The sequence below is a fragment of the Puma concolor genome, chromosome C1 (genome assembly GCF_028749965.1).
Source record: "Puma concolor isolate L17-30 chromosome C1, mPumCon1.1.hap2, whole genome shotgun sequence".
NCBI classification, from domain to species: Eukaryota; Metazoa; Chordata; class Mammalia; order Carnivora; family Felidae; genus Puma; species Puma concolor.
The window spans coordinates 78,541,540-78,566,950 of record NC_141674.1 but is presented as its reverse complement, the minus strand read 5'-3'; the positions used below and the strand labels follow the sequence as shown (position 1 = coordinate 78,566,950).

General features: G+C 37.1%; 1 protein-coding gene across 2 annotated transcripts in view; it reads right to left on the bottom strand.

Annotated features, from left to right (window-relative positions):
• Positions 1-18,512, bottom strand: part of CC1H1orf146 (chromosome C1 C1orf146 homolog) — a 55,366-nt gene extending 36,854 nt beyond the window's left edge. The window contains exons 1-2 of one of the 2 annotated variants that reach the window (XM_086717548.1): positions 7,380-7,517; positions 7,193-7,269 (exon numbers count right to left, since the gene is read on the bottom strand). The gene's annotated coding sequence lies outside the window, so the exon portion shown is untranslated. Of the gene's footprint in view, positions 1-7,192; positions 7,270-7,379; positions 7,518-18,386 lie in introns of those variants that run through there. The other variant, XM_086717550.1, reaches the window with a different exon arrangement.
• Between the last annotated feature and the right edge of the window lie 6,899 nt (positions 18,513-25,411).

Here is a 25,411-nt window from a genome sequence, read left to right as displayed (position 1 = left end):
CTTCTGTATTTATTAATTAAAAATATTTATGTACATATCTGATACTATTATACAGACTGGGGACACAACAGTGAACAAAACAGACAAATCTCTACCCTCATGAAGCTTCCATTCTAGTGGGATGATTCCAGCAATTAAAAAACAAAAGACAAATATGGGTGATAAGGAGAGAGTGATGGAAGGTAGTAATGTGTGCCATGGAGAAAAATAAATCAGGGTATATGGGGAGTAAGTGCTGGAGGCTGTTATTTTATGTTGGGATGGTCAGAGAAGACATCGCTTATAAGGTAAGACATTTGCCTGGTATTCCCAAATCCATCTTCCCAGCTGAACTACTCCAGAAAACAAACCTCCAGCCTCCTCCATAGGAGAACTGTAGAGTGAATTTGCTTGGACGTTCAGGATGGAGAAGAGAACCCAGGGAGGTTCTAACAGATTTGCATATAAACTTTCAACAATCTTTCCTTCTTCCACATTCTGCTCTTAATGGCACCAATACCTGATGCTTCTAAGTACAGTACTCAGCCTCTCAGGAGGTCCATGAAGCAAAACTCCTCTTTTCTCATTAATTTCTCCCTCTGTAGACACATAGATAATTTTCTTTTATAACCAAATCAATTACCATTCCTGTCTTCTAGCTTCCTCCTATTCATTTAAATCTCTCATTTGCTATTTTATTCCTCATATCTTTGTGTTTGTTAACTTTTTAAAGAAATATTTACTGTCATTTCAAAAGCCTTTGGAGAAAAAGAGAAGATAAACAAATGGGGTCAATCTGCCATTTTAAGCACGAAGTCTGTGGTATTTTTTTTTTTAATTTTTTTTAAACGTTTATTTATTTTTGAGACAGAGAGAGACAGAGCATGAACGGGGGAGGGTCAGAGAGAGAGGGGGACACAGAATCTGAAACAGGCTCCAGGCTCTGACCCGTCAGCACAGAGCCCGACGCGGGGCTCGAACTCACGAGTTGTGAGATCATGACCTGAGCCGAAGTCGGACGCCCAACCGACTGAGCCACCCAGGCGCCCCATGTCTGTGGTATTTTAATTGCCATCACTTACATACACCATCCATATTCTAAACTTCCAAAATTTTCTCAGGTTTCTCAATGAAATGCCCCTCTTATCTCTGAAAATGTAAATCTCATCTCTATCTACAAAACCTCAAATATTATCCCATAATTATCTTTCCCAATTAATATCATTAAAGAATTTCCCTCTACTTGTTTGAGATATGAATTTACTTCCTTATTATATTCCCTTAACATTTAGCATAGTGGGGTTTACTAAGTAGTTGATCAATGAATTATGTTCCTATAACATCAGTGATGAGATACACTGGTAATATTAACAGTAGGCTTCTAGCAATGAAAGAAACTATTTTAATTGTAATAAATATCTCATATATTTAACTTCTAACATCTCTCAGTGGGAGAACCCATTTTATAGTACCAAGTAGAAGTATTAATCTGAAATAATAAGATGCATATTATAGTCTAAAAACACTTAGAAAGTAACTAAAAAACAAAAAGTAAAAAAATAAAGAGGAATTAAAATTGTAAACTAAAAAAAATATTCATACATCACAAAAATGGTAGTAAAAAAAATAACAGAAGAATAACAACAAAAGACCTATAAGGAATAAATGACAAAATGGCAGACCTAATGGTGGTGATGGTTGTACAGCAAAGTGAATATACTAAAAATCATTGAATTTAAAATTCACTTTAAATCACTTTAAAAATTCATTTTAATTCACTTTAAAAGTTATTTTTGTGTTATGTGGATTATATCTCTTACAAATTTTAAATAATAGGCATAAATCCAGCCATATTGAATAATCACATCAAATATGAACAGGAAAATGTTCCAAAGCAAAATCCACTATACGCTGTCGTAGATTCAAGAATATAAACAGACTGAAAATCATAAGAAAAAGATACACCATGCAAACAGTATAAGAGAGCTGGAGTGGCTGTATTAATAAAAAACAAAATAGACTTTAGGATAAGAAACATCACTAGAGACCAAGAGAGATACTTTAAAATGATAAAAGAGTCAATATATCAGGAATATATAACAACTATAAACGTAACATCTAACAGAGACCCATCTAACAGAGACCCAAAACACATGAAACAAAAATCATACAAAGCATGCCCTCTAACCATAAGAGAATTAAATTAGAAATCAATACCAATAAAACCAAATTTCTTCAAATAAAGAAGTTAAACATACATAAGAAATGCATGCGTCAAAAAAGGAATCACAATGGAAATTAGACATTATTATGAGCTGAGTGAGAAGAAATAGAAAATGTATCAAAATTCACAGGATATGGCTAAAGTAGTATCCAGGGAAATTTATAGCTTTAAAAGACTAAATTTAAAAAGAAGATTTCAAGTTAGTACCTTACTCCACTAAAAAAAAAAAAAAAAAAAAACCCAGAAGAACAAATTAAAGCCAAAACAATTAGAAAAAAGTAAGATTAAAACAGAATTCCATAAAATAGAATACAGAAAAACACCAGAGAAAATTAATGAAAATTAATGAAAGAGAAAGTTGGCTCTTTGAAAAGATGAAAAAAAATTGACATTTAGCTAAACTAACAGAGAGAAAAAAGGAGAGAAGTGGGGAGGGAGGAGATATAAACTACCAAATCTGGAATGTAAGAAGGAATATCACTGCCAAACTTTCAGAAGTTAAAAATATTATAAAGATTTTAACAACTCTGTATCAGCAAATTTGATGCCTATATGAAATGGACACTGTTCTAATAAAACAAAAATTCCAATAGTGAAGATATGGAAATAAGAAAAGAGAAATCTAAATACAGGTATATCTCGGAGAAATTGTGAATTAGGTTCTAGATCCCCCCCCCCACCCCAGTAAAGCAAATATCACAATAATGTAAGTTAAATGAATTTTTTGGTTTCCTGGTGCATATAAAAGTTACATATGCTTGGGGCACCTGGGTGGCTCAGTCAGTTAAGGGTCTGGCTCTTGATCTTGAGTTCAGGTTGTGATCTCAGGGTCATGAGTTCAAGGCCTGCTTTGGGCTCCACACTAGGCATGGGGCCTATTTAAAAAAAAATAATAATAGAAATAAAGTAAAAAAGTTATGTATATTATACTGGGCGTCTGGGTGGCTCAGTAGGGTAAGCATCTGACTCTTCGTTTTGGCTCAGTCATAATCTCATGGTTTCAAGAGTAGGAGCCCTGAGGTGGGCTCTGCACTAGCAGCTCACAGGCTGCTTGCATACTTAGGATTTTTTCTTTCTTTCTTTGTGTGTGTGTGTGTGTGTGTGTGTGTGTGTGTGTGTGTGTGTGTGTGAGACTGAGAGAGAGAGCAAGTGAGTGAGGGGCAGAGAGAGAGAGAGGGAGACAGAGGAAGATGGAGGGAGACAGAGAAAGAGGGAGAGAGGGAGAGAGAGAAGCTGGGCTCACCAGAAGTGGAACTCATGTTTTTGCGGGAAGCAGGGCTTGTGCTTACCTGACACAGGGCTCGTGCTCACCCAAAGCAGAGTTCATGCTCATGAACTGTGACATTACCTGAAGTCAAATGCTTAATGACTGAGCCACTCAGGCGTTCCACCCAATTGAGAAATTGTCTCAATTTCTTTCTCTCTACTCCTCCCCCACTTGTGCTCTCTCTCAAAATAAATCAATAAACTTTAAAAAGAGAGTTCTGTCTACTATACTATAGTCTGCTGGGTGTGCAATAGCATTATGTCTTTTTAAAAAATTTTTGTTTACATTTATTTATTTTTGATAGACAGAGAGAGACAGAGCACAAGTGGGGGAGGGGCAGAGAGAGAGGGAGACACAGAACCGGAAGCAGGCTCCAGGCTCCGAACTGTCAGTACAGAGCCCAATGTGGGGCTCGAACTCACAAACCCCAACATCATGACCTGAGCCGAAGTCGGACACTTAATCAACTGAGCCACCCAGGCGCCCCAACATTATGTCTTAAAAAATGTACGTATCTTAATTAAAAAATACTTTTTTGGCTTGCCTGGGTGGCTCAGTCATTTAAGCATCTGACTTCAGCTCAGGTCATGATCTCATAGCTCCTGAGTTCCAGCCCCATGTTGGGTTCTGTGCTGACAGCTCAGAGCCTGGAGTCTGCTTCAGATTCTGTCTCCTCTCTCTGTCCCTCCCCTGCTCATGCTCTGTCTCTGTCTCTCTCTCTCTCTCAAAAATAAATAAACATTAGAAAAACAAAATACGTTTTTGCTAAAAATGCTAACCGTAATCTTGAGCTTTCAGTGAATGTCATCTTTTTGCTGGAGAAGGGTCTTTCCTCAATGTTGATGGCTGTTGACTTACCAGGATAGTGGCTGCTGAAAGTTTGTCTGGCTGTGGCAATTTCTTAAAATAAGACAACAAGGAAGTCTGCCATACTGATTTACTCTTGTGTTCAGAAACCATTTACCTATAGCACATGATGCTGTCTGATAACATTTTATTGACAGTAGATCTTCTTTCAAAATTGGAGTCAGTCCTTTCAAACCCTGCTGCTGCTTTATCAACTAAGTTTATGTAATATTCTAAATCCTCTGTTGTCATTTCAACCACCTGCACAGCAACTTTGCCAGGAGTAGATTCCATCTCAGGAAACCACTTTCTGTGCCCATCCTTAAGAAGTACGTTCTCAAGAACACCTGGGTGGCTCAGTCGGTTAAGCATTTGACTCTTGACTTCGGCTCAGGTCTTAATCTCATGGTTCGTGGAGTCGAAGCCCATGTCAGGCTCTGCACTGATGACGTGGATCCTGCTTGGGATTCTCTCTCTTCTCTCTCTCTGCCCTTCCCCCTGATTGCATGCTCCCTCTTTCAAAATAAATAAACTTAAAAAATAAAAGAAACAACTCCTCAGTGAAAGTCTTTCAGTCATTGATTGCAGCCATTGAGTCACATATTCAGGCTCTACTTCTCATTCTACTTCTCTTGCTATTTCCACCATATCTGCAATTATTTCCTCCAATGAAGTCCTGAACCCCTCCACTATCTATGAGGGTAAGAATCAGCATCTTGCAAACTCTGGTTCATGTTGATATTTTGACCCCTTCCCATGAATCATGAATGTTCTTAATGGGATCTAGAATGGTGACTCCTTTCCAGAAGTTTTTCAACCAACTTTGCCCAGATCCATCAGAAGAATCACTATTTATGGCAACTGTAGCCTTATGAAACGCATTTCTCATAGTAAGATTTGAAAGTCGAAATTACTCCTTGATCTATGAGTTGCACAACAGATGTGTCAGTAGTCAAGAAAACAACATTAATCTCACTATACATCTCAAAACCCTTGGGTGATCAGGTGCAATGCCAATGAGCAGTAATATTTTAAAAAAAACTTTTTTTCCGAGTGGTACATCTCAAAAGTAGGTTTGAAATATTCAGTAAACCATGCTATAAACAGATGTGCTATCACTCAGATCTGTTGTTCCATTTATACAGCACAAGCACAGATTTAGCACAATTCTTAAAAGCCTTAAGATTTTCAGAATGGCAAATGACCACTGGCTTCAACTTCAAATCACCAGCTGCATTAGCCCCTAACAAGAAAGTCAGCCTATCTATCCTTTGGCACTGTGAAGCCAGGTATTGACTTCCACTGACTTCTCTCTAGCTAACAAAGTCCTAGATGGCACCTCCTTCCAATACAAGGCTGTTAGTTACATCTACATTCTGTTGTTTATGTAGCCACCTTCATGAATTATCTTAGCTAGATCTTCTAGATAACTTGCTGCAGCTTCTACATCAGCATCTGCTCCTTCACCTTCTACTTAGAAAAAAATAGTTAATGTTTATTTATTTTTGAAAGAGAGAAAGAGAGACAGAGAGACGGGGGGGGGGGGGGGCGGGTGGGCTCAGAGAGAGAGGGAGACACAGAATCTGAAGCAGGCTCCAGGCTCCAAGCTGTCAGCACAGAGCCCAATGTGGGGCTCAAACTCGCAAACTGCAAGATCATGACCTGAGATGAAGTTGGACACTTAATCAAGTAAGCCACCCAGGCACCCCCACCTTGAACTTTTATGGAGAGGTCTTTTCTTACATCTCATGAACCAACTTCTGCTAGCTTCAAATTTTTACTTCTGCAGCCTCCTGGCCTTTCTTAGTCTTCACAGAATTGAAAAGAGTTAGGGCCTTGCTCTGGATTAGCAATTTAAGGGAGTATAGTAGTTAGTTTGATCTATTCAGCTCACTAAAACTTTTTCCTTATCAGTAAAAAAAGGCTATTTTGCTTTCTGATCATTTGTGTGTTGACTGGAATAGCACTCTTAATTTCCTTCACAAACTCTTTCTTTTCATTCATAACCTGGCTAACTGGTTAACTGCAAGAAGCCTAACTTTCAGCCCATCTTGGCCTTTTGACATGCCTTCCTCATTAAGCTTAGTTATTGCTAGCTTTCAATTTAAGGTGAGATGTGTGGACTCTTCGTTTCACATGAACACTCAGAGTCCACTGTAGGGTTACTGACTGGCCTAATTTCAATATTGTTGTGCCTCAGGGAATAGAGAAACCCAAGGGAGAATGGTGGGGAACGGCTGGTTGGCAGAACAGTCAGAACAAACATGACATTTATCATTTAGTACAGCAGACACAAGCAAGACCATTGGAGAGCCTGGTTCTGGAGACCCAGAGGGATTGCACTACAGGGCACCATAGGACATCTTCTACATGAGGCTACTTCTTTCAAGACCATGAGACATAAGTGACTTACCTAATACATAGAAACAAAAACTGATAATTAGACAAAAAGGAGACACAAGATATGTCTCAAATGAAAGAACAAGACAAAATCATAGTAAATGAACTAAATGAAACAGATAAAGAATTCAAAGTAATGATCATAAAAATACAACTTGAAAAAAGACAGCAATCTCAGTAACAACCTCAACAAAGAGACATAAAATATAAAAAAGAACTAGTCAGAACTTAAAAATTCAATAACTGAAATAAAAAAAATACACTAGAGAGAATCAACAAACAGATCAGAGGATACAGAAGAAAGGATCAGTGATCTGGAAGACAGAGTAATGGAAAGCAACCAAGTTTAAGAGCAAAAAGAGTAATAACAAATGAAAATAGGTTAAAGGAACTCAGCAATATCATCAAGTACAGTAACACTCCCATTACAGAGATCCTGGAATGAACAGATAAAGAGTAAGGGGCAGAAAACTTACCTAAAAAAAATAACAGATGAAAAGTTCCCTACTCTGGAAAAGAAAACAGCCATCCAAGTCCAGGAAGTACAGCCAGCCTATATAAAGGTAAACCCAAGTTAGTCCACACCAATACACATATTTAGAACAGCAAAAATAATGATAGAGAATTTTAAAAGAAGCAAGAAAAAAGAAAACAGTTACATACAAGGAAAATGCCAGAAAGCTATCAGTTGATTTTTGGAAGAAACTTTGCAGACCAGACTGGAGAGGCAGGACACATTGAAAGTGCTGAAAGGAAAAAAACCTATGTGAAGAATACTCTACTCAGCAAGTTTATCACTCAGAACAGAAGGAGAGGTTGTAAGATCCTCTGACAAAAGTTAAAGATGTTCATCACCATTAAATTAGCTTTACAAAAAATGTTTAAGATAATTCTTTAAGAAGAAAGAAAAGGCCATAAGTGGAAAAAAAATATGAAAGGAAATAAATTCATAGATAAAATCAAACATAAAGGCAGATTAATGATTTATAAAGCCAATGTGGACATTAAAACACAACAGTAGTAAAATCAATTATACTGATAAAAATTGGTCAAAGGATATACAAAATAAAAAGATGTAGCATATGACAACATATACCTAAAATATGGAGTAGGGAGTAAAAATTTAGTGCTTTTAGAATGTGTTCAAACTTAAGCAACCATCACATTGATATAGACTGCTATAACATAAGAAGTTATAATATGAACCCAATGGTAACAACAAATCTAAAGTCTAGGAGGAGCCAAGATGGCAGCACAGCCTGGAAGTTTTTTGTGTGTCTTGTGTCCATGAAATACAGCCAGACCAACACTAAACCATCCTACACACCTAGAAAACTGACTGGAGGATTAGCACAACAATCTGCACAACCTGAACCACAGAATTCAGCAGAAAGAGAAAAAATTCATTTTTATCTTCAATTTTTATTAAAAATGTTTTTAATTTTTTTACTATATTTTTTACTCTTGTGTAAATTTTTTCAAATTTATCTTACGTCCATCATTTTCTTTTAGTCTACTTCAATGTATTCTTTTCAAATTTTCAAACGATTTCTTTTTCTTTTTCTTTTTTCCTTTTTGTTTTTCTTTTCCTTGAATGCAGAAAGAGAAAAACCTCATTTTTATGTTCAATTTTATTGAAAATATTTTTCTTTAATTTTTTTACTATATTTTTTGCTTTTATGTAAATTTTTTCAAATTCTATATTACTTGCATCATTTTATTTTAGTCTACTACAGTGTATGCACTTGTTCAAATTTTCAAACGATTTTTTTCTTTTTTTCTTTTTGTTTCTTTTCTTTTTCTTGAATACAGAAAGAGAAAAAGTTATTTATTTTTAATTTTTATTAAAAATATTTAAAATTTTTTTCTACTATATTTACTTTTGTGTAATTTTTTCAAATTCTATTTTACTCCCATCATCTCATTTTAGTCTACTTCAGTGTATTCATTTTTTCAAATTCTCAAACGATTTCCTTTCCTGCCCCCCCTTTTTTTCTCTAATCTGTCAAACCACTTTCTTTTTTTTTTTTTTTTTTTTTTTAAATTTCTTTTTTATTTTTATTTTTGGGACAGAGAGAGACAGAGCATGAACGGGCGAGGGGCAGAGAGAGAGGGAGACACAGAATGGGAAACAGGCTCCAGGCTCTGAGTCATCAGCCCAGAGCCTGACGCGGGGCTCGAACTCACAGACCGCGAGATCGTGACCTGGCTGAAGTCGGACACTTAACCGACTGCGCCACCCAGGCACCCCTGTCAAACCACTTTCAACACCCACCAAAACACACCTAGGATCTAGCATCATTTATTCAATTTGTGTGTGTGTTTAATTTTTAAATTTTAGTATTTTTTAAATTTTAATTTTTTTTAATTTTTATTTTTCTACCTCATTAATTCCTTTTCTCCCTTCAAAATGACAAACAAAGGAATTCACCCCAAAAGAGAGAGCACAAAGAAACGACAGCCAGGGATTTAACCAACACAGATACAAGCAAGATGTCTGAACCAGAATTTAGAATCACGATAATAAGAATCCTAGCTGGAGTCGAAAATAGATTAGAATCCCTTTCTGCAGAGATAAAAGAAGTAAAAAATAGCCAGAATGAAACTCAAAATGCTGTAACTGAGCTGCAATCATGGATGGATGCAGCGGTGGCAAGGATGGATAAGGCAGAACAGAGAATCAGTGATATAGAGGACAAACTTATAGAGAATAATGAAGCAGAAAAAAAAGAGGGAGCTTAAGGCAAAAAAGCATGATTTAAGAATTAGAGAAATCAGTGACTCATTAAAAAAGAACAAGATCAGAATCATAGGGGTCCCAGAAGAGGAAGAGAGAGAAATAGGGGTAGAAGGGTTATGTGAGCAAATCATAGCAGAAAACTTTCCTAACCTGGGGAAAGACACAGATATCAAAACCCAGGAAGCACATAGGACCCCCATTAGATTCAACAAAAACTGACCATCAACAAGGCATATCATAGTCAAATTCACAAAATAGTCAGTCAAGGAGAGAATCATGAAAGCAGCAAGGGAAAAAAAAGTCCCTAACATACAAGGGAAGACAGATCAGGTTTGCAGCAGACCTATCCACAGAAACTTGGCGGGCCAGAAAGGAGTGGCAGGATATATTCAGTGTACTGAATCAGAAAAATATGCAGCCAAGAATTCTTTATCCAGCAAGACTGTCATTTAAAATAGAAGGAGAGATAAAAAGTTTCCCAGACAAACAAAAATTAAAGGAGTTTGTGACCACTAAACTAGCCCTGCAAGAAATTTTAAGGGGAACTCTTTGAGGGGAAAAAAGATGAAAAAAAAAAAATATATATATATATAAATACCAAAAGCAACAAAGATTATAAAGGACCAGAGAACCACCAGAAACTCCAACTCTACAAACATCATAATGGCAATACATTCATATCTTTCAGTACTCACTCTAAACGTCAATGGACTCAATGCTCCAATCAAAAGACATAGGGTAACAGAATGGATAAGAAAACAAAATCCATCTATATGCTGTTTACAAGAGACCCACTTTAGACCTAAAGACACCTTAAGATTGAAAATAAGAGGACGGAGAACCATATATGATGCTAATGGTCAACAAAAGAAAGCCGGAGTAGCCATACTTATATCAGACAATCTAGACTTTAAAATAAAGGCTGTATCAAGAGATGCAGAAGGGCATTATATTATAATCAAGGGCTCTATCCACCAAGAAGACCTAACAATTGTAAACATTTATGCACCAAATGTGAAAGCACCCAAATATATAAATCAATCACAAACATAAAGAAACTCATTGACAGTAATATCATAATAGGAGACTTCAACACCCTACTCACAGCAATGGACAGATCATCTAATCAAAAAATCAACAAGGAAACAATGGCTTTGAATGACACACTGGACCAGATGGACTTAACAGATATATTCAGAACATTTCATCCTAAAGCAGCAGCATATACATTCTTCTCCAGTGCAAATGGAACATTCTCCAGAATAGACCATATACTGGGACACAAATAAGCCCTAAGTAAGTACAAAAAGATTGATATCATACTGTGCATATTTTCAGACCACAATGCTATGAAACTCGAAATCAACCACAAGAAAAAATTTGGAAAGGTAACAAATACTTGGAGACTGAAGAACATCCTACTAAAGAATGAATGGGCTAACCAAGCAATTAAAGGAAATTAAAAAGTATATGGAAGTCAATGAAAATGATAACACCACAACCCAAAACCTCTGGGACACAGCAAAGGCAGTCCACAAGAGGAAAGTATATAGCAATCCAGGCCTTCCTAAAGAAGGAAGAAAGATCTCAGATATACAACCTAACCTTATGCCTTAAGGAGCTGAAAAAAGAACAGCAAATAAAACCCAAAACCAGCAGAAGACAGGAAATAATAAAGATTAGAGCAGAAATTAATGCTATCGAAACCAAAAAAAAAAAACAGAACAGATCAATGAAACCAGAATCTGGTCTTTGAAAGAATTAACAAAATTGATAAACCACTAGCCAGTATGATCAAAAAGAAAGAGGAAAGGACAAGAACACATAAAATCAAGAATGAAAAAGAAGCGATCAAAACCAACACAGCAGAAATAAAAACAGTAAGAGAATATTATGAGCAATTATATGCCAATAAAATGGGCAATCTGGAAGAAATGGACAAATTCCTAGAAACATATACACTACCAAAACTAAACAGGAAGAAATAGAAAATTTGAACAGACCCAAAACCAGTAGGGAATTCGAACTGGTAATCAAAAATCTCCCAAAAAACAAGAGTCCAGGGCCATATGGCTTTCCAGAGGAATTCTACCAAACATTTAAGGAAGAGTTAACACCTATTCTCTTGAAGCTGTTCCAAAAAATAGAAATGGAAGGAAAACTTCCAAACTCTTTCTATGAAACCAGCATTACCCTGATTCCAAAACCAGACAGAGACCCCACTAAAAAGGAGAACTATAGACCAATTTCCCTGATGAATACGGAGGCAAAAATCCTCAACAAGATAGTAGCCAACCGGATCCAACAATACATTAAAAAAATTATTCACCACAACCAAGTGGGATTTATACCTGGGATGCAGGGCTGGTTCAATATTTGCAAAACAATTACCGCGATTCATCACATCAATAAAAGAAAGGACAAGAACCATATGATCTTCTCAATAGATGCAGAGAAAGCATTTGACAAAATACAGCATCCTTTCTTGATAAAAAACGTCAAGAATAGGAAAGAAGGAGCATACCTCGGGATCATAAAAGCCATATATGAACAACCCAATGCTAATATCATCCTCAATGGAGAAAAACAGAGCTTTCCCCCTAAGGTCAGGAACAAGACAGGGATGTCCACTCTCACCACTGTTATTCAACATAGTATTGGAAGTCTTAGCCTCTGCAATCAGACAACACAAAGAAATAAAAGGCATCCGAACTGGCCAGGAGGAGGTCATACTTTCACTCTTCGCAGATGACATGATAGTCTATACGGAAAACTCAAAAGATCCCACCAAAAAAACTGCTAGAATTGGTTCATGAATTCAGCAAAGTGGTAGGATATAAAATCAATGCACAGAAACCAGTTGCATTCTTATACACCAACAATGAAGCGAAAGAAAGAGAAATCAAGGAATCAATCCCATTTACAGTTGCACAAAAAAACCATAAAATACCTAGGAATAAATATAACCAGAGGTAAAAAACCTATACACTGAAAACTATAGAAAACTTATGAAAGACATTGAAGAAGACACAAAAAAATGGAAAACGATTCCATGCTCCTGGATAGGAAGAACAAATATTGTTAAAATGTCAATACTACCCAAAGCAATCTACATATTCAATGCAATCCCTATCAAAATAACACCAGCATTCTTCACAGAGCGATAACAAATAATCCTAAAATTTGTGTGGATAGCCATAATAGCCAAAGCGATCTTGACAAAGAAAACCAAAGCAGGAGGCATCACAATCCCAGACTTCAAGCTATACTGCAAAGCTGTAATCATCAAGACAGTATGGTACTAGCACAAGAAAAGACACTCAGATCAATGGAACAGAATAGAGAACGCAGAAATGGACCCACAAACGTATGGCCAACTAATCTTTGACAAAGCAGGAAAGAATATCTAATGGAATAAAGACAGCCTCTTCAGCAAGTGGTGATGGGAAAAGTGACATGCAGAAGAATGAACCTGGACCACTTTCTTACACCATACACAAAAATAAACTCAAAATGGATGAAAGACAAGACAGGAAACCATCAAAATCCTGGAGGAGAAAGCAGGCAAAAACCTCTTTGACCTGGAGGCAAGGGAAACAAAAACCTCTGGAGGCAAGGGAAACAAAAGCAAACATGAACTACTGGGACCTCATCAAAATAAAAATCTTCTGCACAGCGAAGGAAACAATCAGCAAAACTAAAAGGCAACCGACAGAATGGGAAAAGGTATTTGCAAATGACATATCAGATAAAGGGGTAGTATCCAAAATCTATGAAGAAATTATCAAACACAACACCCAAAAAACAAAGAATCCAGTAAAGAAATAGGCAAAAGACACAAATAGACACTTCTCCAAAGAAGACATCCAGATGGCCAACAGGCACATGAAAAAATGCTCAACATCACTCATCATCAGGGAAATACAAATCAAAACCACAATGAGATACCACTTTACACCTGCCAGAATGGCTAACATTAACAACTCAGGCAACAACAGATGTTGGCGAGAATGTGGAGAAATAGGTTCTCTCTTGCATTGCTGGTGGGAATGCAAGCTGGTGCAGACACTCTGGAAAACAGTGTGGAGGTTCCTCAAAAAATTAAAAATAGAACTACCCTACAACCCAGTAATTGCACTACTAGGAATTTACCCAAGGGACACGGAGTGCTGGTGCATAGGGGCACTTGTACCCCATTGTTTACAACAGCACTGTGAACAATAGCCAAATTATGGAAAGAGCCTAAATGTCCATCAACTGATGAGTGGATAAAGAAACTGTGGTTTATATACACAAAGGAATACTACTTGCCAATGAGAAAGAATGAAATATGGCCTTTTGTAGCAACGTGGATGGAACTGGAGAGTGTTATGCTAAGTGAAATAAGTCATATAGAGAAAGACAGATACCATATATTTCCACTCTTATGTGGATCCTGAGAAACTTAAAAGAAGACCATGGGGGAGGGGAAGGAGAAAAAAAAAAGTTAGAGAGGGAGAGAGCCAAACCATAAGAGACTCTTAAAAACTGAGAATAAACTGAGGGTTGATGAGTGGGAGAAAGGAGGGGTGGGTGATGGGCACTGAGGAGGGCACCTGTTGGGAGGAGCCCTGGGTGTTGTATGGAAACCAATTTGACAATAAATTTCATATTAAAAAAAATTAAAAAGAGTTAACAATATTTGTTCTTCCAATCCATGAGCATGGAATGTCTTTCCATTTCTTTGTGTTGTCTTCAATTTCTTTCATCAGTGTTTTATAGTTTTCAAAGTATACATCTTTCATTTCCTTGGTTAGGTTTATTTCTAGGTATCTTATTATTTTAGTGAAATTGTAAATGGGATTGTTTTCTTAATTCCTTTTTCTACTACTTCATTATTGGTGTATAGAAATGCAAGATTTCTGTATACGGATTTTGTATCCTGTGATTTTACTGAATTTGGTTATCAATTCTAGCAGGTTTTGGCACAATCTTTCATAAAGATTTTATAAAGAGTATCATGTCTTCTGCAAATATGAAAGTTTTATTTCTTCCTTACCAACTTACATGTCTTTTCTTTTTCTTGTCTGCTTGCTGTGGCTAGAATGTCCAGTACCATGTTGTATATAAGTGGTGACAGTAGACATTTTTTCTTCTTGTTCCTGGCCTTAGGAGAAAAGCTCTCAGTTTTTCCCCATCGAGAATGATGTTAGCTATAAGTTTTTCATATATGGCCTTTATTATGTTATGTTCCCTCTAAACCTCCCTTGCTGAGGGTTTTTATCATGAATGCTGTACTTTGTCAACAATTAGAGATTGCTGGGGTAGTCTTCAATGGGCCCCCAGTGTGCCTGAAGATTTTTTCTGAAATGCCAAGAACTTAAGGCCCTGACTCTATCCAGGTCATTTTTCATTTGCAATGAGCAACACTGAGAAATGCAGTAAGCAAGCTTGTCACCGCTTATTAATAAGTGTTCTCTTTGTTAATGTAACCAATTGCATGTGTCCATCTAGGTCCACTTCTGTTATTCCAACACATCTACCCACTTTGGGATTTGGGAGCCAAGGAAAACCATGAGGAACCTAAAACTTTGGCTACTACTTTTGCCATGATTTTTAAAGCCTGTTCCTCGTCCAGGCATCATGTATGTATATTCTGCCAGCACCAATTAAACAATACCAGCTTACAAGTAGGATAAAATTTCAGACTTTTCAGAGTTCTTGATAGGCATTATCTACTAAAGTTGGAAGATACACACCTAGCAATTGCACTTGTAAGTTTATATTGGAAAGAAATGCATGCAACATGTATTAAAAGATTTGTACAAGAATGTTCATAACAGCATTTTAAAAGTTCATTCTTCATACTTTTGCTTAAATTTCTTTTTTAATCTTTCGAGGCTAGAATGATCCATGTGGTAATGGATTAGTGTTGGCAACACTCTTATGAAATCACTATTAGCTTAATAGAGATACAACTGAACATATATAAAAAATACTTACAGATAGGTGGACATAAATAGACTAGTACATACACATGTATATATCTCTTTGCTTTGTTATCTGAGAGGGGCCTAAAATAAATGATACCTTCTCAGAAACAATCACACTTAGCAGCCAGATTTTTTTTTTTTAATGTTTATTTATTTTTAAGGGAAACAGCTAGAACTTGAGCAGGGGTGGGGCAGAGAGAGGGAGACACAGAATCCAAAGCAGGCTCCAGGCTCCCAGCTGTGAGCACAGAGCCTGATGTAGGGCTCAAACTCATGAACTGTGAGATCATGACCTAAGTCAAAGTCGGGTGCCTAACTGACTGAGTCACCCAGGTGCCTCAGACTTTGGTTTCTAATACTTTTCTCTACTAAAAAGAACTGGAGATCCCTGGGAGAAATGGTGAAAAGAAGTGGGACAAGAAATATATAAGCTGAGCCTAGGGTATTTTGTAGTGCCAGAAAGGAAGGAAGTGATTAAAAACAAAAACAAAGTGGGTCACCTGGGTGGTTCAGTCAGTTGAGTGTCTGACTTTTGATTTTGGCTCACGTCATGATCCCATGGTCACAGGATTGAACCCTACATTGGGTTCCATAGTGAGTATGGAGCCTGCTTAAGATTCTTTCCCTCTCTCTCTCTCTTCCTTTATCCCCCTCCCTATCTCGTGTGCATGTGCACTTTTTCTCTCTCTCAGAAATAAATTTTAAAAAACAAAGGAAAAACTAAAACTGAGAGAAGTATGTCAAAAAGAGTAGAGGAATCACCTGCAAGAGATTCCTATGGCTAAAGCTGGAACAATCTGAGTAGCAAAATAAGTAAAATTATAATAAAATAATATTAAATTATATTAATAATATAAAAGTCATAACATTTATCATATTTCAAACTATAAAACAAAAAGTCACACATCCATACTGATTAAAATGAATTAAAAAATTAATAAATGGGGGAGAGGCGACAAATCTCCTGACAATGTCTTCAAGACACATTGGAGAAGCATGACAGGTAGAAGACATTGGAAAAACATGACAGGTACTACCTCAGCCAGGTGGTCAAAGGCTACACCAATAGGTATAAATCACACTGATAGTATGTACCAATGATACAATGTAACCTTCTCCTCAATAATCTATAATCTTAGTCCTAAAGTGAGAAACACACCAAATTCCAGTAATTGAGCAACCTACAAAACACCTGACCAGCACTCCTCAAAGTCATCAAGGTTATCAAAAACAAAGAAAGTCTGAGAAACTGTCACCTCCAAGAGGAACCTAAGAAAACATTAAAATTAAATGTGATTTGGTATAGTGACAGGAATCTTAGAACAGAAAAAAAAAGGACATTAAGTTAAAACTACAGAAATCAGAATAAACTTTAGTTAATAATAATGTAATAATATTGGTTCATTAGTTGTGACAAATGTACCATACTAATATAAAACGTTAGTAATAGGGGAAACTAAAACAGTATGTGGGAATACTGTGGCTTTTGCCTCAATTTCTCTGTAAATCTAAAACTACTGTAAAAAATGAAGTCTATGAAAACAAACATACAAACAAACAAAAAACCTACTTCTCTTTCAAAGCCCATTAGAAATGCTGTCTCCTGCAAGAAACTATCCCTGGGCCCCTCAAACTTAAATGAGACCTCTCCTTCCTCAGAATCCACCTTAGAATATCTCGGTTGAGCACCTAACACATTTTGTCCAACAAAATTATTTATAAACATATTTCATTTCCCCTAAAACATAAGCATTCTAACCTCAACCAAATATCTACTTTTTCATGTTACTTAATATAAAATTAGTTCAAAGCAAAATTTAGAAACCAACTAATCCAGATGAAAGTCACTTTCAGTTTACGGTGAGTTAGTTATCTCCTAAGGCAGTTTCATTCTACTTTTGAATGACTCTAATAATTAGAAAGTTCTTCCTGCTGGGTTGAAGCCAAATGTTCTATAATTTCCTCATTTATTGTACGAATAGTACTTTATCTCCAGCACCTGGCAGAAGTAGACACTCAAAAAATACTTGTTTTTGGATGAGTAAATGGTTAGCTGGTTAAAGGAAGGACTGCAACTTCTATTACCCCTCCCATACAATTCACTGTGTAGCTAACGATCATCCTCCTGATAATACACACATAATATATAGCCATTTAATTATTCACACCGTCTTGTAGGTTTTATAAACAATTTAAGTAAAGCTATGAGAGGTTTGTTAATTTTGTGCACTTCTAATAAGTGAGAAAGGAACTGGGGTCCGCAGATCCCCACGAGTGTACAATTAACGAATAGAAATGAGGCAGACAACCAGGGCTGCGGCAGTAAGGCTCCTTCAGTATCTCTGGGGAAACGCCCCCCGGGCGAGCAGCCACGCGGGGGGGCTCATCCACTCCAGAGCTCCGCAACTCTGGGCAAATCCCTTCACCTCCACTTGGCCTGCTTCCTCGTCTGAAAATAAAAAGCTCACACGCTCTTAAGGCATTACCCCGTTCCAAGTCCCTAGGATTCTGGGCTATTAGGATTTCGTTTGTTTTCCCCAAGTTTTCAAATTCAAATCAACTTAACACTGCACAAAAATCTCCTGTAAATCGCGTTCCCGCTCAGTCTCCTTAACTGACAAGTGAGAGGTTGGACCACAACTATCTTCACGGCGGCTTCCGTTCTTAAGAGTCTTCCTACCAGGATACAAACAATACCTAAAGTAAATATAAATCCGCAGACTTGACTACAAGGGTTCCGAAAAGGAAGGTTCTACAACCCTATAGGAAAAAACCTCAGGAAACCCCGTTCCATATGACTCCCAAAAAGAAAGGATGGTGGGGATGATTCTCTCTCACGTCTCCAAATCTCTGAGGTAAAAACTGGACCCGGCAAGTCTGAGGAAAAAAAACACCCTGGCAGGAGAATGAAAAAAAAACGTGAAGAGCGTGGTCCGCAGTGGCTGTAAACACACCTACCCGACCAGCAAGTCCGTGGTGCCACGTCACCTCCCAACTTCCAGAACTTTCCAAGAGTAGCGGAAGTACGGCGGCAGAGCAGAGAAGCACAGAAGTCTTCGTGGCCGCCCCAGCCGCAGGACTTGCTCTTCAAGTGCTGCGCTTCCGCGCAGCCGCAGACCTTGCTAACTTTGGCCCCGCCTTTTCTGATCATTAAATGGCAAGATTTGAAGGAGCCAGGAAGTGGTTAGGAGAAAGTAAGTTTGTTTGTTTGTTTGTTTGTTTGTTTGTTTGTTTGTTTGTTTGTTTGTTTGTTTTTGAGTTGTTTTTTGCGTTTGACTTACTTGCCTGGAGTTAATTTTTCACAATTTTTTTAAATTTAGGCTCAATTCTTTTACTCTTATTATTGACAACATAAGGTCACAGTGACCTCAGGTATATCCAAATTATGAAAAAATACTCACTTTTTTTATTAGTAGCTGTAACTGTAACATATAGAAGCCTGTGTGTTTGCTCTTTTGGAATCCATTGTTTTCAACCTAACTGAAACTCAGCAAATTATTATGCGCTGGTGTTCACAATTGTAAAAATTGAAAAAGAAAAAGCCACCACTTGTCTAGAGCTTAATGGTTAGGATGCAAAACTATGTCTTCCTTAGTAAAATATGTATTGCTGGGAAGAAAAATAGTGCTCCAGAAAAAATCCTTTGGAGCACACTTATAATACGGATTCATTATTCCCTACAGTAACTATTTTGTAAATTTTGACTTGTATATCTGATATTATTAAAATTAGGGGCACTCTTTTGCTGCCCCTGTTGGACAGTTTGTTAAAGCCAGGACAGGGCAGGTCAGATTAATCAAGACCTGACTCCAGCCACACCTGTGGATTTGGGCACTCAAGGAATTGACTCAGCTGCTGGTGGGGGCAGGAAGGTTAGGTTGCCAGAGGACCCTTCTTGGAAGGCCCTCATGTTTCTAGCTGGCTAATTGTAAAGGGGTAGGAGAGACATCCAAGAGTGAACTGCCGAGGCTCCCAACAAGTAAGAGTGCAGGATAGCCTTCCCTTTCTACCTGTAATACCACAAGGAGATTTAGCTGGAATGAGAGCAGACTCTAGTTCTGGTAGTGAAACTGGCAAGTGCAAAGAAGGGTCCATTCTGGGGAGGATACTGAAGTTCTGGGCAACTGACCAGAACAGAGAGGGAAAAGCAAACTGATCTTACTGAAAACCTGCATTGTACCAAGTACCATACCAGATACTTTGCATACATGATTCTATTAATCTTCTCCATAAATGCTATAAAGTATACATTATTCTCATTTTAAAGATGAGGGAACTAGGGCTCAGAGTGATTTAGTTGGCCAAAGTGATATAGCTAGTAAAAAAAGAGCTGAGATTCAAACCTAAATCTATCAGATGTCTGGGCCACATCCCTACCACTACAGTTCCTTCTCTGCACAAAGATCCAGTTATAAGACCTGGAAAACGTCATTTAGGTTACATAAGTATAAAAATGATTTAGCAAAAAGCCACAGACTGTGGAGATAGCATTGATAGTTCATCCTTCCTTCCTTTAATTTATCCTTCATTTTTTCAATCAACAAATATTTGATTGTGAAGAAAAATAGCCTAGTGTCTGGAGTCAAACAGCCTGGCTTCCTATCATGCCTCCACCGTTAACTTAGCTATGTGAACACAGATAAGTGACAGCTTCTTGGTTTTCTCATCTTTTTTTTCTTTTTTTTTAAATTTCCTTACCAATCTCTTTTTTAAATGTCTTTTAACATGTATTCATTTTTGAGAGAAAGAGACAGTGTGAGTGGGGGAGGGACAGAGAGAGAAGGGGAGGGGCAGGGAAAGAGGGAGACACAGGATCTGAAGCAGCCTTCAGGCTCCAAGCTGTCAGCACAGAGCCCGATGTGGGGCTCGAACTCACGGACTGAGAGATCATGACCTGAGCCGAAGTTGGATGCTTAACCAAGTGAGCCACCCAGGCACCCCTCTCGGTTTTCTTATCTTAAACTAAGAATAATAATTGTGCTAGTTCATAGATCAATATATGTAAGCCTTCTAAAGCTGTGCCTAAAACAAGCACTCCATATGTTTAACATGCTATCATTATTCAAATGTTCCTTTAATGTCATCTGGCAGCTGTACAGTATCTGCCCAGTCCATTCCTTCTCCCACTCTCCTGCATAACTGTTTCATACCTTCTCCTTTCCTTAATTCTCTAGCACCTTTTCCTCATCCCTACTTTCAGCTGAAGGTCTTCCTTACTATTTAAATGAGAGAAATCAAAGCATCCAAAAGTGAACTTTCCACTGAGGCTCATGAGCACATCTACCCACCAATCATCATCTCTACCCGCAGATTTTGTTTTCCTCCCAGTCTTGGTAGATTAACTGTGCATGCTCTTAAATAAGGTCAGCCCTGCAGATGGACACTAGATCTCATCTCTTCTTGTTTACTCAAGAACATAGTTCCAACAATTTTCTCCTGTCTCTCTTACAACATCAGTTTTCTCGTCTGTACTGGACCATTCCCATTAGGAAATAAATATGTCATTATTTCTCCCATCTTAAAATCTTTTGTTCCCTCTTTGCATTCTAGCTAACCATCCATTCTTCTACTCTCTTTTATAGTAAAACTCAAAAGGATTGTCTATAATTTCTGTTTCTAATACCTCTTCTCTAATTCTTTCTTACATTTACTATAAGGAGGCTGCCTTTTTCATTTCCACCATGCCAAAGAAATTGCTCTTGTCATGGTCATTGTTAAATCCAGCAATTTTCAATACCAATTTTACTTAACCATTTGTCACAGTTGACCCCTTTCTCCTCTTGGAAATACTTCTTACCCCATACCATGGTTTTCCTGTACCTCACTGGCCACTTTTTTTTTCTTCAATACCCAACCTTGTAGGAGAACCCCCAATACAGTCCTTAGACCTCTTTTCTTCTCTGGCTATATTCACTCCCTTGGTGATCTCATCAATTCATGGCTTTAGATATAATCCATATGCTGACAAATCCCAAATTTGTGTCTCCAGCTTTAGCCTTTCCCCCTGGACTCCAGCTGGTATAAGGAGCTTCCTATTTAATATTTCCACTAAAAGACATCTTCAATTTCACACTTCTAAAGCTGAACTAATTTCCCTCTGCAAACCTATACCACCCCTAGTCTTCCCCATCGCAGCTAATAACTCACACTTTTCATGTTGTTAAATATAAATACCTTGCTTGTTCCTTATATGCCTCACCTCACCCATCAGGATATCTTGTGGCCTGTACCGTCAAAATATATCCATATCCTCACCACCTCCCTAGTCTGAACCACCATCACCAATCACCTGGATTATTGCTATCACCTCCTAACAGATCTTCCTATTTATGCCTTGCCCCTTACAGTCCTTTTTCTACATAGCAGCCAGGGTAATCTTATTAAAATAGAAGTCAGAATTAAAGCTTAAGTCCTTCTGATGACTGACAATGGCCTAAGTCAGCCAGTTACCCTATTACCTATCTAAACCCCTTCTACTACTATTTTTCTAACTTACTTTTTCTGTCCCAGATACATTCTGTTTCAGACCTTCCTGTCCTCATATCTAGGCATGCTTCTGCTTCAGGGCTTTTGAACCAGATATATTCATAGTTCACTCTCTGTTTCCCCTCCTTCAAATCTTACTTAGCTCAACTGTCGTCTTCCCAATAAAGCCCACCTTGACTTCCTCATTTAAAATTAGAATCACTCCTGATCTCTCTTAACCTGCTGGGTTTGTTTGTTTGTTTTGCATGTCATTTGCTACCTTCTAACATATTACATATTATGTTTTTTTGTTTGTTTGTTTATAGCCTTTCTTCTCTCACTAGAATGTAAACTCCACAAGAGCATGGACTTTTGTCTGTTTTGTTTGCTGATGAATCCCTAGCACCTAGAACAATGTCTGGTACCTAATAAGCACTAATAAATCTAATTAAATGTTGAAGTATCATTCACCCTGACATATAAAGCACCTTCTAGTTTGTGTCTCAGTGATAACATATCAGACTTCATTGAATGTTAGTAGCCATGATATGAACAGTACCAAAGGGTCTTCTATTTTTATTAAGATTCTTAGCCTTATTACTGTTAGGCTTGAACTAATTTATTTCAAGCTTTGGTCTTCTGGTTCAGGCTAATTTGTCTGAGAGGTGTTTACTTGAAATAAATGTTCAGCAGCTAACCCTGCTAACAAGTTTTCATTTGGAAGTCTTATGTATTACTGTGATTCATTTATTAACAGAATAAATAAGCCTGTTTGAGTTGTGCTTTTAAAGGTCATCTACCCAATTCAGGTCCAAATATATTGAAACTGACTACACAGATATATTTGGCAGTTCTATAACAGCTCAACTCTATGATTCACTACTCCCTAGAATTCCTACACAGAAATATGTTCAATTTACATTCATGTTTAGTTTCAGAACATCCCTAATTCAGCAGCTGTGAGAAAGTTATAATGAAAAATTAATTCTGTAAATTATTTATTCCTGAATGGAAAATGTAAGCTTGAACTTGAAAGCATAGAATCAATAAAAATATATATATATTTCATAAACCTTGCAATGCCATATTTCCACATTAGTTGTAGAATGACAAGCTGTTATGAGACAGTGCAAAGAATAGCTTAATGTTTTTTGTGAGATGTCTCAGTTTCATAAGCAGCAGCAAACCTTCTAATCTACTTAGTGGCTTGAATGCTTTGATAGATCTATGATAGTCAAATGTACTTCAATATTTTTCCCTTTTAGTCAGTTGCAAATATTGAACAAGCATTTTCTTTTGAGGCTCTACTGGATGTTCTTTTTGTTATCTGCTTCATTCCTGACATTCTGACCTTGATGTTCTAAACTGTCAAAAGGAAACACACACATACACAAAGACTAAGGGAACGTAGAGGAAATCTGATGAAAGAAAAGTGGCTGTTTTCAAATCTAGCCTTTCCCCAATTGTCGTTGATACAGGAACTGATACAGTACTATATTCTCAAAACTCACCATGTATATAAATTCCTATTTTTAAATGATTGGATGTAAACAGTTTATTGCCTGAAGCCTGCTTTGGATTCTGTGTCTCCCTCTCTCTGTTCTTCCCCTGCTCACACTCTGTCTCTCTCTCTCTCTCTCAAAAATAAATAAACATTACAAAAATTTTTTTAAATAAAAATAGCTGGTTGTTTGGCTTTAAAAGCTTTTTAAAAATAGGTTTGGGCATGTATGTATATGGTTTAGATAAAGCAAAATATATTCAGTTCTTTATTCAGACATTAAGAAAGAATTTTTGCACTCCTACCACACTGGTTCTATTCATCCTCTGATTTAAATCTCTCCTGAGCTCTCAACTGTCAGTGATAATCCCTTGTGTTGTAGCTACTGTTGGTTTAATGTGATTATTGAGTGTAGCTGTAATTTAATGGTTAATTCCTCAAAGTTTAGACACTTCAACAGGTTCTTGTTTTTAGGCAAGGGAAATTGCCTTCAATTCTCAGTCGTAATATAAAAGCAACCTAGAGGAAAATTCAACACAACAGCAACAACTATGTCTGAGAACATAAAAATTCCTGAATTTAAGGCATTTTGAACTGGATAAAGAAATTCCTACCCTTCAAAGCATAATCAAGTTTTATCATATAAAAAGGGATTTAAAAAATACATAATATCTATCTCTGTCCCTGCATCAGATCAAGTGTATGTGCCAATTATAAATTTTGTGGTTACCACTTTTACCAGGTATGCACTGCTTTTTGAGGCAGCCAGAGCTCTTTTTTTTTAATTGAGGTATAGTTGACAATGCAATATTATATTAATTTCAGGTTTACAACATAGTGATTTGACAATTATATACATTATGAAATGCTCACCACAATAAGTATAATTATCATCTGTCACCATACAAAGCTATTATGATATTACTGACTGTATTTCCTATTGCTGTACTTCCCATCCCTGTGACTTACTTATTTTATAACTAGGCGTCTGTACGTCTTACTCTTCTTCACCTATTTCACCCATCCCCACAACCCTCTCTCCTCTGGTAATCACCAGTTTGAGTTTGTTCCCTGTATTTATGAGTTTCTGAGTCTGGCTTTTTGTTTGTTCATTTGTTTTTTAGATTCCACATATAAGTGAAATCTTATGCTATTTATTTCTGTCTGACTTATTTCATCTAGCATAAAATATTCTAGGTCCATCCATGTTATTGTGAATGGCAAGATTTCACTCTTTTTATGAGTAATATTCATATATATATATGTGTGTGTGTATATATATATATATATATATATATATATATATATAGGATGGACATTTGTCTCTCTTGATGGACAATTAGGGTGCTACCATATCTTGGCTATTATAAATAATACTGCAATAAACTTAGGGGTGCATGTATCTTTTTGAATTAGTGTTTTCATTTTCTTCTGGTAAATACCCACCATTAGAATTACTGAATCATGTGATTGTTATTTCAATCTTTTTGAGGAACCCCCATACTTCTTCCCATTGTGTCTGTACCAATTTACATTCCCACCAACAGGGGATAAGGGTTTCCTTTTCTCCACATCCTTGCCAACATTTTCTATTTCTTGTCTTTTTGATACTAGCCATTCTGACTGGTGTGAGGGAATAACTCATTGTGGTTTTGGTTTTCATTTCCCTGATGGCAAGTGCTACTGAACAACATTTCATGTGTCTGTTAGCCGCCTGTACATCTTTTGTGGAAAAATGACTATTCAGCTCTTCTGCTCATTTTTTAATTAGTTTTTTTTTTTTTTTTTGGTGTTAAGTTGTATAGGTTCTTTATATATTTTGGATGTTTTTTTAACATTTATTTATTTTTGAGAGACAGAGCACGAGTGGGAAAGGGGCAGAGAGAGGCGGGGACACAGAATCCAAAGTAGGCTCCAGGCTCTGAGCAGTCAGCACAGAGCCTGACGCGGGGCTCTAACTCACAGACTGCAAGATCATGACCTGAGCTGAAGTCAGACGCTTAACCAACTGAGCCAC